This window comes from Globicephala melas, chromosome 3 (assembly GCF_963455315.2).
Source record: "Globicephala melas chromosome 3, mGloMel1.2, whole genome shotgun sequence".
Lineage (NCBI taxonomy): Eukaryota > Metazoa > Chordata > Mammalia > Artiodactyla > Delphinidae > Globicephala > Globicephala melas.
Window position 1 is genome coordinate 83,988,277 of NC_083316.1, and position 14,716 is coordinate 84,002,992.

The 14,716-nt window shown below is 37.5% G+C and overlaps 1 long non-coding RNA gene and 1 pseudogene across 1 annotated transcript in view; one reads left to right on the forward strand and one right to left on the reverse strand.

Annotated features, from left to right (window-relative positions):
• The window catches only part of LOC132597002 (uncharacterized), a 355,690-nt gene extending 341,473 nt beyond the window's left edge, over positions 1 to 14,217 (forward strand). Inside the window, exons 3-4 of the long non-coding RNA XR_009563284.1 lie at positions 13,614 to 13,805; positions 14,087 to 14,217. This is a non-coding gene — a long non-coding RNA (uncharacterized lncRNA). The remainder of the gene's footprint in view (positions 1 to 13,613; positions 13,806 to 14,086) is intronic.
• LOC115846399 (dematin pseudogene) lies at positions 3,977 to 5,501 on the reverse strand (annotated as a pseudogene).
• Positions 14,218 to 14,716: the final 499 nt, after the last annotated feature.

The following is a 14,716-nucleotide window of genomic DNA, read 5'->3' on the forward strand; positions in this document are numbered from 1 at the left end:
TCCTGTCAATTCCTAAATACCTCTTCAATGAATTCTGTTCTTTCTGCACTTACAGACTCTATCTTAGCTATCTTAGCTCTGTCCAGCATAATTTTCAGCTGTTATTATTTTAATAGTCTTATAGCTAATGTTTCTGCCTCTCATTTAGCTTCTTTTAATTCTTAAATATCTGATTGTTCACACTCTTGTGTGATATCTTCAAATTGTTTTCCATTACCTTCAAGATAGAATTCAAACTATTTTGGGTATAAAAGAAAAGGCCATCTTTTAGTCTTGTCCTATTTTCCCCACATCATTCCCTACATGCAGCTCCTCTTTGGACCATACCATAATGATGTTCTTTGAGTTTTCTGTGGCTTTGCATTATAGGGACTTAACCCTCTTCTTCTTTGCGTCAAGAATTACTATAAATATAATTTCCTTTCAAAAGCATTTTGATGGTCTTCAGCAATCCACTCTCAACCACAGTTGTTAAATTCTTTTGTTCTTGTCCTCCGCGCACCTTGGTCTTATCTTCCAACATATCACTAATTATGCAGTATTGTAAATATATTTTAATAGCTGCAGAACTTTTATCTAGTTTATGAGAATGTCAGATCTCTGAGGACAAGGATTATATCCTTTTCTGAGTGTCGAGTGCCTTGCGTAGTACCTACCAAATATAGCTAATACAGAATAAAAGACTGATAAATGAATGAATTCTAGTGGCTTCCAAAATCCATCGAGAGTAGATATGTAAAAATACTTTACAAATTTGTAAGGTGAGTGGGATTTTAAAGGTGAGTAGAATTGGTTAGTCATGAACGTGGAGCTCTGATTTTTAACTTCTTTCTACCATAAACTTATAAATGACACAGACCTTCTCTAATCTCACATTAGAGAGTTATTTACCCATCTCAGAATGATGTGAACAAGTTGGTCGATGATTAATGACTTCAATGGAAAAAATGTAACTTGCACTGTTAGGATAGTATCATTTCTTTGGCTAGACAGGTAGTCAAGTTTCACACAGAAGGAGCTAGGAAGATATTTAGTCTTAGTTTTTTCAGCTTGGAATGGGTTATTCAAGTTATCTCCTGAACCTACTTTCTGCTAATGATCACAAGTCATAAAAACTGTTCCACAAAAAACCTCCAGTCTGCAATATTGACTTTCCTGTCCACTAACTTTATTCTGTCTCTTGATTGATCATATTCGCCCTTTGGATTCAGTACAATTTTCTTGCTACAAACTTGGACAATAAATATTGTGGGTCTAATTCCCAGTTACAAAGCGTCACACTTCCTTTTGAAGTAACCCTTCCTTGGTTAATCCAGGCTAGTGTTTCCCACTAGAGCTGTATAATATGTAAATATCTGGAGAGCTTAAAAAACACAGATTAGCAGTTTCAAACCAATTAGAGAAATCCCTGAGTGTAGGGTTCAAGCATGAACATTTTTTAAAAGCCAGGCATGAGTGTTATCGACAGAGACCCTATGGCCTTACACAGTGACACTTCTGTATTGTAAAAGCAGAATAAAGCAACCATCCTCTATTCTTTGGAATGGGGAGTTGAGAAGAGTCTATATCTCAGTGTAGAGGTATAGATTTCAATTGAGGCAATATTCTACTAAAGGAATTCACAGATAAGGTAGAGGAAAATAGGTTTTAGAATGGTATAATAAACAAGTCACAAAAATTACAAGATTATTGATTCAGTTTAACTGTGTTCTAAGGCACACCGGATTCCTAAAATTTCACCTAAAACTTTCGTTTTGGAAACTAAGTTTTCTAATATTAAGTAAGCTTTTTATTTTTCTCCTGATTACATTGAGTAGTAGATACTTACAAGAGTTTTAGTTTTCAGAGATTGAATTAAATTTTTTTCAATTCAAAAAAATTTTGTTTCATCTGATTGAACTTCAATTTATTTTTATTATTACTATCATCATTGTCGTCGTCATTGTCATCATCATCATCATCATTATTTTGGTACCAAACTGTTAAAAAGCTATTAAGAACATATACTCAATGGTTTCCAATAATGGCATTGGTACAATAAAAAATTTGTTTCCAACATTTTTGTTTCTGGGAAGCTCTGAAATCTGAAAAGCTAAATCTCTGAACACATTGTTTTTATTTGCAGGACAAAAATGAAATAGGTTTACTTTGAAATTAGAAATTGTTAATCCTATTTCCCAGAGTTGTTAACAATGAGTCACTGTTTACAGTTGGATTATCCACTGAACCAAGGGCTGTATACCATGTACGATGGAAATTGAAAACACCTGTATGACTAGCTGCCATTGCTTTTATATTACTGCACAATGGTAAATGGGCCATCTCTTCAGGGCTACACTCTATAGCTATATTAAAGTGCACTCTCACGATTAGAAGCACATGAAAATAAATCATTTGGTGAGGAGGAAATTAAAAACACAATTATTAATGAGACTCACTTAACTTTTGGCTAACCTTAATAATAATTTTTTTTCAGGTAAGCATTTTATAAAAATGTGCAGGTGTTATCAAATGCATCGTTATGCTGGGAGATAACTATTCTTTTTATGTTGTTTCCATCACCAGATAACATATGAAGCATGAACTGCTCTCTTGGTCCTCATGTTAGAATGGAGATATTGTCCTCAGTCCTCTTATATAACAGTGTCTCAGTTGGGGTACTGTAGAGAAACAGAATGTGTGTGTGTGTGCGTGTATGTGTGTGTGTGCACCCTTGCGTGCGCATTCACGCATAATGGCACAATACAACATCTGTTTCCGACATTTTTGTTTATCTTTCTTTCTAGAAAGATGTTTATCATAAAGAATTGAGGAACAGGCTCATGATTATGGAGGCTAGCGAATTCCAAGATCTGCAGGGTGCTTCGGCCAGCTGGAGACCCAGGAGAGCTGAGAATATATAGTTCCAGTCCAAAGGCCAGCAAGCTCAAGACTTAGGATGAGTTGATGTTTCAGTTAAAGTCTGAAGGCAGGAAAAAAGCTACCTTCATATTTTTGCCTTTTCTGCGTATCACTTATACTTGGATTCCCTATCTCTGTCTCTGTCTCTCTCTCTTTACACACACACACATTTCAACTCCACCCTTTCTCAATGGGTCTTATTTTACTTTCACTTAAATATTGGCAATAATAGAATGTTCACGTAATGATATTTATATACATGTATCTTTTTTTTGGGGGGGGGCCCAATGGAACCTTTAATTCCAAGCAGAGTCCCCCCCTCCCCAGCATTATCGCATGCATCGTGCCCAGGCTCTGGGCAATAAAACCCAGACCCAGAGATAGACAGATATATCTATACCTATTTACATCTATATATAAAAATTATATATAAATATGTATTTGTAAAGAGGAAAAACTGGGAGTATGATTAAGGTAGGGCAGAGAGTTACGTGAGAAATGCAGTGTGGGGGGGGTGGTGCTCCAAGAAATTACATTCTTTAGGTATGGGTAGGAGCAGGACCTGGTAGCCAGGACATTCAGAAATGCTCCTGTAGCCTGACCTCTTGATCGCATCCAAGGGAGTTTGAAGGCCTGGGTTCTGCCCAGGATTTGGGTTGGTACTAGAAGGTAGAGTTCTAGCTGACTTTGCCTGGAGGCTGATGGTGGTCAAGGATTTTGTTCTGGTGACATCTCCACTCTAAGCCAAGGTTTTAGGGGAAGCCACAGGTTTGGAGCAAGAGTCTTTGAAGCTTGGGGGTCGCAAGTAGAGGACAAGGTGAACTAGATAGAGGGCAGGGCGGCCTCCCTGTTTGAGATCTCCCTGAGCTGGAGACTGCTTTTGCTAGAGTCAAAGAGGCTGGAGGTCAGGGTGATGGGGGAGCTGTAAAAGGTGAAGTGAGGAGGAGTGCTTGGGTACACACGGGATCCTGGAGCTTTCCCTGCCTGCCTGGCTGCTTCCCACTCTCACCCTCCTCCTTCCAGGGCTGGGGGTTCTACCCACGCTTTGGTCAAGACAGCTGACAGGTCTGACCTCTTAAGTGCCATATTTATTTTTCCTTAATTTCTTCTGGGAACCTTCATGTGGGGATGGAGGCAGGGAGAGGTCACAAACATTTACTCTGTGTGTGCTTGAGTCCAGGCTGGGTTTGCCCCATCCAGTGAGGACCAGGGATGAGAGAAAGGACTGCTCCCTCATTGTGGGGAAGGAAGTCCATGTCCCACACCCCAGGGCTACAGAAGACATGGAAAATACCCTTGAGAAGTCCTTGGCTGACAAATGCCTGTCAAGCCTGGAGGCAACTTCGTTTGCCCCTTACTGGTCGCCACCAGCATTTCATAGGGACAGATCAGCAAGGTGTGAGCTTCCATTCTCACTCCCCATGGGCTGAAGTCTGAGAAGTATAGTAAGCTCAGGGTTGTCCTGCCATAGGCAGAGAGAGAACAATTAGACTTTCCATGGTGTAAGGAAGTATGAAAGGGTGTCCAGTCCAGTAGGGACTGGTTCTCTCTGGATAGGCAATGACTTTTCCATCTCTTCTTTCAAGACCATCTTTCCCAACTTGGACATCACCTTACTGAGTTTCTCTCTCTGACGCCTCCTTGAGTGCCATTTCTTCTCTGGAGTCACCATCGCCCTCCCCTTCCTTCTCTTCGTCTGCCTCCCTGTGAGATGCCTTTTTAAAACAAAACAAAACACTTTATTTATTTATTAATTTTTTAAAAATCATTTATTTATTTATTTTTGGCTGCATTGGGTCTTTGTTGCTGCACAGGCTTTCTCTAGTTGGGGTGAGCGGGTGCTACTCTTCGTTGCGGTGTGCGTGCTTCTCTTTGCGGTGACTTCTCTTGTGGAGCACAGGCTCTAGGCATGTGGGCTTCAGTAGTTGTGGCACATGGTCTCAGTAGTTGTGGCTTTCAGGCTCTAGAGTGCAGTCTCAGTAGTTATGGCACACAGGCTTAGTTGCTCCATGGCATGTGGGATCGAACCCATGTCCCCTGCATTGGCAGGTGGATTCTTAACCACTGCACCACTAGGGAGGTCCCTGAGATGCCTTCTGCTTCCTCCATTCTGTCTCCACAATGAAGAGTCATGGGAGGCAGACCAGTAGTCAGTTTCGATCTTGGCCATCTGGTTGGAGTCAGGAGGCTGGGATACAGGGAACTTGGGTGACTCAGTGATGAGTTCCTCAATGAAAGCCTTGCTCTGAGGGCTGCCTCCCATGAACTCTCTCTGTTTGTAGATGAGTAACTTCTTGTAGATGTTGGAATCTGGGCAGGTGGTCTTGGGATGATGGAAATGGTAGAGGCTGGTTCTTGGGGCTAAAATCTGAGAGTTGTCAGGAAACCAGCTCTCTGCCCACACCTCCAGGGTGATGGAGATGGTAGGGGGTGTAGATTTGAGTGACAGTGAGCTCCTGGCTTCTGGGCAGCTCCACGTGTTCCATGAGGGAAGGTAAAGTGGGGCTTGTAGATTGTGAGGTTAGGCCACCCCATGTCCAAGATGGCCTTGTCCTGGGGGATTGCAGCCAAGTCCTTGTGCCCAGCATGTGATTGTCCATTGATTTGTGTGTTAGCTTGTGTGCTAGCTCTGTATTTCCAGCTGCCATTAAAATAAATGCACAAAATGTTTATTTGTGTACCATATAAAATAAGCCAGGTTATCCTCAGCAGTTTGAGAGAGATTAAAATTTGTGGAAATTACTTTTAAAGGACTATAATACCAGCCACGACTAGATAAGTTTAAAGCAACTGTTTTTGAATTGAATGTAAATTCCCATAAAATAGGCTGTCTGTGGGGTTTTGTAAACTAGGTGCCACATAGTAAGAACAATGAATGGTAAATTTGATTATATAACATTAACAGTATTATATAGGCAGTTTAGTCCCAAATAGATGGACACTTGTATTTATAAATAAATTTAACACAATATATGATATTAATATAATTTTCTGAGTTAGCAAACATACACTACAATTAAAATTTTTAAAGGACGGTTATATAAACATGAATAGAAATAGATTTATAAGCAGTTTTCCCCACAATTCAGTTGATAGTCTTGAGCAATCCTTAGTGCTTATACTCTCTTGGGTCAAGTCTGTGACTCAGCATCAGAATTTGACTGCTTAGATGAATCAATGATTTTATATTTTTTAAAGACTCCATCTTTTACCTTGATCTCTGAGATGACATTGTTTATTTTATTACCTCCCCTCCACAATTTCCAATTATTTGGATACTTTTATTTTAGTTGTGTCATAGTGGTAGCAGAGCAAACCAGTGGATCATGAAATCAAGAGAACAGCTGAAAGACCAGTACAAGCAGATTTAGGTCAAATTAGTGGTATTCAATAAGGTTAAACGTAGATGTATTTTCTAGGAAACCTATAGTTAAAAACAAAAGCAAAACTTGGATAGCTGAATTGGCAAAGAGATACTTTGCAGACCACCAACTCAGTATTACATTACCTTCCAGTTGTTTACTTAAGGACAAACAGGGCTCCTTCAGTTTTTGCTTATGAAGACAAAGGGGAAACCTTCTGTTTTAAGTAGGGTGTGGCTTATAGAAGCATCTTATTAAAATGACATTCTCCCTGTGGGCATATGTATTAAGAAACAGTTCACCCAGCCTAAAATCAATTACTCCTGTGGCAAAGAAATTCTGAGTTAAGCATCATTTTCAGAGGTAGGTAGCATTCCACTGAAGGTTACTGCTCCCATCCAAGAGAGGAGTTACCCAATTTAATCGACTCTCTGAGTGTTAAACCTCAGATAGTAAACAACTTAGATTATAAACAGTGCAATTATTAAGTATAATCGTTAAGACACTGTGTTTTAACTAGATAATTCACAGAATAATCAGTGGTTAGCCAGAGAGTTCTGATTGTTTAATACTTAGTTGAACTTTTATTCAGAAGTAAACACAAAACAAGTTTGAATATTAACCTGTTTCCATGATTCTAGACCCTCCCCCCCTCGTATGTTCTGCGCATTGCAGTCAGTTTTCTTTCTCAAGGAAAAACTTAGGTCTCTCTCCTGCTTAAAATATTCATCTGTTCTTCTGTGTTCTCTTGATAGAATTCAAACATGTTTACATGGCTTAAAGCACCCTTGATCTGACCCCTCTTTACTTCTCTAGCCTCATCTTTTATCTCTGTACTGCTCAATCTACTTTCCCTTTCTTCCACTTTAATTCTATACTGTGGTCATTCTGGATTTCTTTAGTTCTTGAAACATGATATAATTTCCCACCACTGGGCATTAATATAGACTGTTGCCTCTGTTGGGAACTTTATTCTCTTCCTTTTTGCCTAAGTCGTTTCATCGTTTATGTTTCAATACGGATTCCAATTCCACTGGACATTTTCCCTTAACTCACTAAGACTGGGTTAGTATTCTTTCTGCATAGTCCCATAATGCTCTGTTTTATACCTATCATAGTTCTCTCCATGCTGAACTTGCTGGCTTATTTAATACTGTGTCTATTTTCCACACTGTTGTATTCCTAGAGGCTAGGTGCTGGGCAGGTAGTAGTTGCTCAAAAAACGTTTATTGAATTACTGCATAATTAAACTCTTAGTTGATGCAAAGGTGTTTCTCAATCTCTTAGTTAATACATAAATAATTCTCACACCTTAGAAATTTGATCCACTACCATCAGAAGCAATGGCTTACTTTGTAGTGGTTTTAATGGCAAATAGCAGATATAGGAAGATTTCCATTGCATGAGGTATGTGTTGGGGACTGTACTTAGTTTGAAAAGTTCCCAGGTAACTGTGTTATGTTCCCCTGCTGCAATATGACTTCTGGGTTAGAATCAGTAATTTAGGCATAGAAATTCTAGCTCTTCCTAAATCAGCTGCGAGTTTTTTTTTGTTTTTTTTTTTTTTTTGGTACGCGGGCCTCTCACTGCTGTGGCCTCTCCCGTTGCGGAGCACAGGCTCCGGACGCGCAGGCTCAGCGGCCATGGCTCACGGGCCCAGCCGCTCCGCGGCATGTGGGATCTTCCCGGACCGGGGCACGAACCCATGTCCCCTGCATCGGCAGGCGGACTCTCAATCACTGCGCCACCAGGGAAGCCCTAGCTGCGAGTTTTAATACAATTTGAAAGTCCTTAACACCAAGACATTGGGGAGGAAAAAAGAAGACCTTATAATTAAGATGTTACAAAAAAAAAAAGAAACGAAAAAAAGGAGAAGAAGGAAATGGCTAACCAATTACTTGTGCCTCCATTTTCCCAACCTAGTTTTAATAGCATCATTTCTCACCTGGGAATTATTTTACTTACCATTAATGTGAGACCTGAGGGTACTACTGTTAATGGCTCCTTCAAGAACCTGTACTAGACCCCTGCTAAAATTTCTGTTTAATAGGTATATGGAGTTGTTTATTAGGTCCCAGTGTTCACCCAGATAGCATGAATTTTAAACTATAGGTGTAAATCTTACCAGTAAGCAGCTACGGTCTCTTTTTCTAGCTACAGTCCATTAAAAGATTTGGCCAATGTATTTATATTAAAAAAGAAATAAGTTATGGGTATTAGTAAGTTGTTTAGAAATAAAAGAAACCAAATTGTGGTTTTTGGACTCATCAGCTTTTAGGGATAATATAGAAGAGAGCTTCAGATTTCTCTTACATCAATCTTAATTCTGGACAGGATTTCCTAAAGTATTCAGGGAAGCACATGGGGAAAATGTTATTTTTGGTTTTGTTTTTTTTTTTTGCATTGGAATTTGAATTCTTTTCTTTTATTTTTTTTATTGAAGTATAGTTTATTTACAATGTTGTGTTAATTTCTTCTGTACAGCAGAGTAACTCAGTTATACATATATATGTGTGTGTGTGTATATATATGCACACACACACATTCTTGTTTATTCTTTTCCATTATGGTTTATCCCAGGACATTGAATATAGTTCCCTGTGCTATACAGTAGCACCTTGTTGTCCATCCATTCTATATGTAATAGTTTGCATCTACTAACCACAAACTCCCAATCCATCCCTCCTTCACCACCCCTCCCCCTTGGCAACTGCAAGTCTGTTCTCAATGTCTGTGAGTCTGTTTCTGCTTCATAGATAGGTTCATTTGTGTCATATTTTAGATTCCACATATAAGTGGTATCATATGGTATTTGTCTTTCTCTTTCTGTCTTGCTTCACTTAGTATGATAATCCCTAGTTGCATCCATGCTGCTGCAAGTGGCATTATTTTGTTCTTTCTTATGGCTGAGTAGTATGTACACATCTTCCTTATCTATTTATTTGTCAATGAACATTTAGATTGTTTCCATGTCTTGGTCATTGTGAATAGTGCTGCTATGAACATAGGGGTGCATGTATATTTTTGAATTACGGTTTTGCCCAGATAATTGCTGGATCACCTCTATTTTTAGTTTTCTGAGGAATCTCCATACTGTTTTCCATAATGGCTGCACCAACTTACATTCCCACCCGTAGCATAAGAGGGTTCCCTTTTCTCCACACCCTCTCCAGCATTTGTTATTTGTAGACTTTTTAATGATGGCCATTCTGACTTGTGTAAGGTGGCACCTCACTGTAATTTTAATTTGCATTTCTCTAATAATTAGTGATGTTGAGCACCTTTTCATGTACCTATTGGTCATCCATATGTCTTCTTTGGAGAAATGTCTATTTAGGTCCTCTGCACATTTTTTGATTGGGTTTTTTGTTGTTGTTGTTGAGTTGTATGAGCTGTTTGTATACTTTGGAAATTAAACCCTTGTTCGTCACATCATATGCAAATATTTTCTCTTGTTCCATAGGTTGTCTTTTCATTTTGTTTGTGGCCTCCTTTGCTATGCAAAAGCTTGTAAGTTTGATTAGGTCCCATTTGTTGATTTTTGTTTTTATTTCTGTTGCCTTGGGAGACTGACCTAAGAAAACATTGGTACGATTTATATTAGAGAATGTGTTGCCTATGTTCTCTTCTAGAAGTTTTATGGTGTCTTATAATTAATTCTTTAAGCCATTTTGAATTTACTTTTGTACATGGTGTGAGGGTGTGTTCTAACTTCATTGATTTACATGCAGCTGTCCAACCTTTCCAGCACCATTTGCTGAAGAGACTGTCTTTTTCCCATTTTATATTGCCTCCTTTGTTGAAGAATAATTGACCATAGGTATGTTGGTTTACTTCTGGGCTCTCTCTTCTGTTCCATTGATCCGTATATCTGTTTATGTGCCAATACCACACTGCTTTGATTACTGTAGCTTTGTAGTATTGTCTGAAGTCTGGAAGGGTTATGCGTCCTGCTTTGTTCTTTTTCCTCAGAATTGCTTTGGCAATTCTGGGTCTTTTATGGTTCCATATAAATGTTAGTATTATTTGTTCTAGTTCTGTGAAAAATGTCATGGGTAATTTGATAGGGGTCACATTAAATCTGTATATTCCTTTGGGAAGTATGGCCATTTTAACAATATTAAGTCTTCCAGTCCAAGAGTATGGGCTACCTTTCCATTTCTTTGAATCATCTTTAATTTCCTTTATTAACACATTATTGACTGGAGACATATTAGTATGTCTTTTGTTACCCAAACGCTATTGACTGGAGATGTTATCAATACGTTTATAGAGAGTGCTACAATTAACATCACTGTGCGAAGTTGTTAGAGCTTACAATTGATCAAGGGTTCATTATACAACTTATGATTGTCATTATCATTTGCATTCTGCTCCATTAGGTTTTTGTTTCAACCTTGTGTATGTTATAAACGAAAAATTTTCAAAAATGACACATTGCAAAATTTTGAGTGAAGAAAAATTTTTTGGTGAATTTTATGCAGATACTTTATCTGATTATCTGAGCGACACATATACTAGTGTCTCAGAAGGTGATAGTTCTTCAGAACATAGTTCTGATTCAGACGATGTGACTGTTAGACCAATAAAAAGACAAAAACTTTAGTGATTGATTCTAATATGGAAAGTGAAAATGAAACTCACAGTGCTGGAGAATGCTCCTTTGCTTCTACAGAAGAGTCGATTGAAGACAACATTTCACAAAAATTAGAAGACTTTACAGGTGTGTCAGGTGTAACTATTGAATGTAATAACCAACAGAGTGTTAGTGAAATAACAGAATTAATTTTTGGCTGGCCAAAATAAAAATCTCCAGCCACAGGCATTAGTTTCTGCAAAAATCCCCTGGGCAATAATGAGTTAATGTTTTATAGTTCTCAGCATATAAGTCTTTCACCTCTTTGGTCAGGTTTATTCCTAAGTATTTTATTTATTTATTTATTTTTGGTGTGGTTTTAAAAGGTTTTTTTTTTTACATTCCCTTTCTAATATTTCATTGTTAGTGTAACGAAATGCAACTGATTTCTGTGTGTTAATCTTGTATCCTACTACCTTGCTGAATTCATTTATCAGTTCTAGTAGTTTTTGTGTGGAGTCTTTAGGGTTTTCTATATATAGTACATGTCATGTGCATATAATGACAATTTTACCTCTTCCCTTCCAATTTGGATACCTTTTATTTCTTTTTCTTGTCTGATTGCTGTGGCTAAGACTTCCAATACTATGTTGAAGAGAAGTGAGAATGAGCATCCTTGTTTTATTCCAGATTTTAGCAGGAAGGCTTTCAGTTTTTCACATTGAGTATTATATTGGTTGTGGTCTTGTCATAAATAGCTTTTATTAAGTTGAGATATGCTCCCTCTATACCTACATTGGTAAGAGGGTTTTTTTTTGATCACGAATGGATGTTGAATTTTGTCAAATGCTTTTTCTGCATCTGTTGAGATGATCATGTGGTTTTGTCTTTTCTTTTGTTGATGTGGTGTATCACATTGATTGATTTGCATATCTTCTATGAAGATAATTTTATTATATCTATTTTAATATTACTTAAAATATTCTCTTTTCCCAAAAAGGCCTTACCTTTTACCTCTGTTGAAATTCTTCCATTTGTCTGAGATGTGTCTCAATATTATCTTCAAATTTTGAAAGCATAATTTTTAATTAAAAATTTTTATTGCTCCAATTATTTTGTATCTCTAGTATGGCAATTAAATCTTCATATATTATATTTGTGCTTTTCTGAAGATGTAATTTCCACTCACAGAATAGTTTTTTTGATGATATGGACTAATGTCTTATTTATTAGTTTACACTGTATAATTCATAGCAAAACCTCTTGAATAGAGCAAAGAGTTTTTGAATTACTGAGCTCTTTTCAGAAAAAACTCAATTATAGTCTTATTTATATTGAAGAAAAAAGGAAGGAAAAATAATGTTTATAAAGTAGCTTAAAATTCTGAGGGGAAATTTCAAAGATATTTTGCAAGTTTTTATTTCACCTGCCAAATACTCTTTATGTATATATTTAAAAATTTAACAAATTCAAGTGTAAAGCATTGGAAATGGGGATTTTTTTAAACTACTGTTTTATTCTACATCATTGTTTTCTTTCATCTTATAGTAATTAATATATGTCAGTGATCTTATTAGATCACACGTGCAGGAGTCATAGTAAATGTAATTTTGTAGCTAACCTGAGTAAGAGATTTGAAACTGATATATGCCCAAAGAATTTTTGTGATTTTCTGTAACTTGCAAATATCTGAAATATTTTCAGCTGATCCATTTGAGAATTTAATACCAGAAAGTTTAGATAAGCATCTTAGGAATTATGACTCTGTTTTCTCAAATGTGGCAGGTGTGCAGCACTTTATTTTGGCTTTCATACAGAATCTTAATCCATGAGGGAAGTATGCCACTTTATCCGTCTCAGTCATTAGTTCTACTGACACCACTAAATTGCGAGATCCAAATGCAATCACGGATAGCACACACCTGTTTAATACTTAACAGCTCTTGTCATGGTGGTCATTTAAAAATAGTGTGGTTCTAAATGCATCCCTATTTCCTGGGCAAGGCATTGTCAGGTTGGCAGATTTCCCCACCAAGACACTTGTCCGCCACTGCTTCTGTGTCCATCATGTCCTTTCATTCCTCCATTAGCAAGCAGTCATTCAGCTGTGAGTTCCCTGTTGCCTCAGCTGGACCCTTAAAGCTCTCCAAACTTATAGTACTCAGATGCTCCAGGGATGACTCTTTTTATTTCTTTTTTTCCCAAGAATGGCCAAGTAGATATGTGTTACACTTGGGTTTACGAAGGAGTCAAAGCAAAACAGCCTGCTCCGCAGTTAAAAACAGGGAAGTCTCACAATGAGTTGTCCCAGCTCTCTGAGCTGGGGATAAACCAGGCTGATTTATTGATATTTTGAAAGCTTTTTTTGCTCAGATCTCATTACAGTGCCTTAGATGCTGCCCCAATGTCCTCTGGTGTGAATAGCAGAGTAAACTACAGCCCAGGGAAAGGGTTGAGTACAGCTTTCCAGAGGGATCAGACCTTTTTCTTTATTATCAATGGCAACAACAATAACAGCAACCACCACCACAAAAAGAAAAAGATATTTTCTATTTTTTACTTACATCCACAATTCCTGTCTAGTCAGGTCACACATTTGCCTAGAGAATACCACTAAAATCCTTTCAAACCAGTTTTTGATGTTACTCATGTCATTATGCTGTAATGTCAGAGATATGATCATGGATATTTTTAAAATGTAGTTGTATTGTAATTTAAGACAATGTGTGCCTGTAGCATTCATCTTTTAAGAAAATGGTGTTTTTCTCTTTCAGACCCCAATTTCCCCTCATTATTAGAGAGCTGAATTCTAAATCAAAGATTGTGGAGAAGAGATGTGCAAACTGAATAAAACATTTCCAGAAGAGCCTGAATAATGGTTCTGAATAAAGGGAAATGAAATGTTCTTGAATTGTAATTGGAAAAATTCAAGTGGGTGTACCCAGGAGCACATCTACTAAGAAGAGGTTAGTTATTATTACTCTTAGTGCTATTTAACATTTATGGGGCCCCAATAGTATTTTTAGTTCTGCATTAAACACAGGTGGTCTGAGTGATCTCCCATCCAAATTATCCATGTGGAGATTCACCTGTAATCATTCTCCTTGCAGAGAGAGACAGCACTGATAAACAACCCAGAACAGGTGGACTGTTAATGCAGAATAAAGTGATTAGACAAATATGGCCTTTGAAAATATCATTTGATACTTTCTTCTCTTACCTGATTTCTCCATGGCTGGGCATTCAGAAGTTACTGAACACATCTGTTGGACTCATACAAGGCTGCTGAGAAGTTGAAGAAGGAAGTAAAGGTAGATTGAGGAGGACTGAAGATTAGGGTCAATCTCTGACCTCAAGGATTTTATGCTTCACAGATAAGTAATGGAATGTCTTTTCTTCTTTGTCTCATATCAGTAATACAGAAAAAATAGTGAATGCTACTTTTGAGAAACTGTCTCTGATACTTAATTCTGAAAAAACATAGTAGAAAAATTTCTGGAGTAATGAATGTTATTGTCCAGAGGAAATTAAAAATAAGAGAGCGTAATCTTATGATAATTAAATGTTAGAATTGAGAAAGGTAGATATGTGAGTCATGACAGAATCTATAAGAATGAATTCATGCTTCTATGTCATGGACAGTTTGAATTTTAAGCTAAGAAGTAGAGACTTTATTCTCTAGGCACTGGGGAGCTGCTGAAAATTTTTGAGCAGGTGAGTGACATGCCCGGAATTGTGTTTTATGAAGATTAACCTGATGGCATTTTCAGGATTCATTAGCGTGAAGTCTGTATTGTGACAGAACAGATTGTGATAATGCAAGTCTGAAATATGGTGTTGGCAAAGAGAATAGAAAGGAAGAAATTGATTTGAAAGA